Here is a 2,610-nt window from a genome sequence, read left to right as displayed (position 1 = left end):
AGAGCAATTGGCCAATTCACTTGGTCGCCTCATAGATTTCTGCACGTTGAATGTTATCTCTTTATCGTTCAACCTCATCTTTAACTCCCCAATTTCACAATCAATTAAAGCTCTACCCGTGGCCAGGAACGGTCTTCCCAAAATTATGGGAATCTCTTCATCCACTTTACAGTCTAAGATTACAAAATCTGCAGGGAACATAAATTTCCCTACCTGAATCAACACATCATCTAGAATACCAGAGGGTCGCTTTACCGTCCTGTCAGCCAGCTGCAACAACATAGAGGTGGGTCTAGCTCTTACAATACCTAGCCTCTTATAAATTGCCAGGGCATAAGATTAATGTTGGCCCCTAGATCACATAGTGCTTTAGCAAAGGCAAAATCACCAATAGTGCATGGGATTGTAAAGCTCCCTGGGTCAGACAGCTTTTTCGCAATTGGTCTAGTCACCACTGCACTACAGGTCTGAGTAAGAGTAATTGTGGCCAAGTCTTGGAAATAAAATTTTTGGGACATTAAGTCTTTCATCATTTTTGCATACCCAGGCATCTCTTTCAAAGCAAAAATCAAGGGAATATTTACCTGGATTTGTTTTAGCATCTCCAAAAACTTTTTGTATTGCTCCTCTTTTTGGTACTTAGCTAGCCTCTGAGGAAAGGGTGCATAGGTCTTTTCTTTCCAATCATTTAGCTTCGATCTTTATCTGCTTCCACATCAACCACTGGTTCCTGTGCTATCTCAGCTTCTTTCTCGGTCTCCATTTGAATGCTACTTTTTTCCTGGGCAGGCTGGACTGTCACCTCTTCAGTTTTGTTGATTCATCCAACTCAATGGGCACTGATATGAGTGTCTCCGCCTCCCTGGCTTCTCGAGCCCTTTCTTGCTCGACATCCAAATCTCTACCATTCTGTAGGCTCACCGCCATCATCTGCTTCGGGACTTGATCTTTTGGATTTACTTGGGTATCTACAAGTAGTGTTCCATGAGGGTGATTGTTCAGAGACATCGAAATTTGGCCCATATGCATTTCAATATTTTTGATCACTGAATCATGTGCATCTACTCTCTCGCTAATCTTTCCATTAGACCCAATAACCTGTTGCATCATTGCTTCCAGTCTAGCAAACCCATCTTCCTGCCTTCCATTATACTGCTGCTGAGGAGGGTGATACCCCTGATGTTGATTCTGATTACTGTATCCCTGTGTCCTTGGGTAAGGTGCTATATTGTTGGGGGGTCTCATACCTCCCACATTCCCACTATTGAACTGTGATTGGGATGGCCTGTACTGTTAATTCTGCTGCCCCCAACTCTGACTACCCTGTCTCTGGCCCCCATAATTAGTCACATAGTTCATATCTTCAGGGTAATTCTGATGATCATGTTCTGCTTTCCACTGGTTACCAATTGGCTGACTAATGCAAGATGTGCACAAGCCCCCATTAGTAGTATCTACAATATGTACCTGCTGCTTTTGCCCGGACTCTTCCACCTTTTTGGTGAGTATGTTCATATGTGTCAATAAGGTGGCCATATTTTCAGCCATTGAATTGGATGGATCTAAAGGCATTGAGTGCACCACTGGAGTGATTGGTGCATTTCTGGTTATCCATCCCGAATTTTGCGCTATCTTGTCAAGCAGACCTTGACCTTCTCTCCATGTTTTACTCAAAAATGTTCCACCGGCTGAAGCATCAACAATGTTCTTCACGCTATCTGACAATCCTATGTAGAACCGCTGTCCCAACATCAAATCTGGAATGCCATGGTGCGGACATATGATCAGCATCCCTTTAAAATGCTCTCATGTTTCATGCAATGTTTCCATTGGTCTTTGTATAAAACTCAAAATGTCATCAATCTGTTGCGCGGTTTTGTTGGGGGTGGAACTTGTTCACGAATTGCCTGACTAACTCCTCCCAAGTTGTTATGGAATTTATGGGGAGTGAGTTTAACCAGGTTTGAGTAGCTCCTGTCACTGAAAATGGGAATAATAGCAACTTGATTGCTTCTGGAGTTACATTGGGCTGCCTTTGGGTTTTGCAGATTGACAGAAAATTTTTCAAATGTTGTTGAGGATCTTCAACTTGTGACCCCGAAAATAATCCCTTGTTTCGCAACAAATGCAGCAAGTTATTCATGATTTGGAAGGATTCAGCTTGTATCTGCGGGACTAAAATCGAGGTGGCCAGATTTTCAGCTGTGGGTTGTGCCCAGTCATTGAGAGTCGCCTCTGGAACAAGAGGTGCCATTGGCGCTATTGGTACAGCTGGGTGTTCTTCGTGATCTCCCATTGTTGTTTCTAATGGGTCAGTTGTTTGTTTTTCCGGTTGGCCCGATTAAAGGCCTTGAAAAATTTCTCGGGATCTGGTAATGCTTCAAATTTTTCACCAGTTCTCGATGAGTTTCTAGGCATGCACCTGTGCAACCAAGTTGACAAACGTTAAAAATTTCAATGTAAAAGTTGGGTATAGAGAGAACTAACTACACTAAAAAAATTGTACTTCTTTCAATTGTAATTGATAATACTGTTAATTTCCCAGCAACGGTGCCAAAATTTGATCACGCTCAACTGTGTCTATTAAAAGACTAAGCAGGCATTGCAAAT

The 2,610-nt window shown here is 42.5% G+C and overlaps 1 non-coding gene across 1 annotated transcript; it reads left to right on the top strand.

The window, feature by feature from the left end:
• Positions 1-1,762: 1,762 nt before the first annotated feature.
• Positions 1,763-1,869, top strand: LOC138872222 (small nucleolar RNA R71). The gene has a single exon (XR_011400691.1). It is a non-coding gene; the product is annotated as a small nucleolar RNA R71 (small nucleolar RNA).
• The last annotated feature ends 741 nt before the right edge of the window (positions 1,870-2,610 follow it).

This window comes from Nicotiana sylvestris, chromosome 6, assembly GCF_000393655.2.
Source record: "Nicotiana sylvestris chromosome 6, ASM39365v2, whole genome shotgun sequence".
Taxonomy (NCBI): Eukaryota; Viridiplantae; Streptophyta; class Magnoliopsida; order Solanales; family Solanaceae; genus Nicotiana; species Nicotiana sylvestris.
Note: the sequence above shows the minus strand (reverse complement) of the source record. Positions and strands in the feature narration are given on the sequence as shown.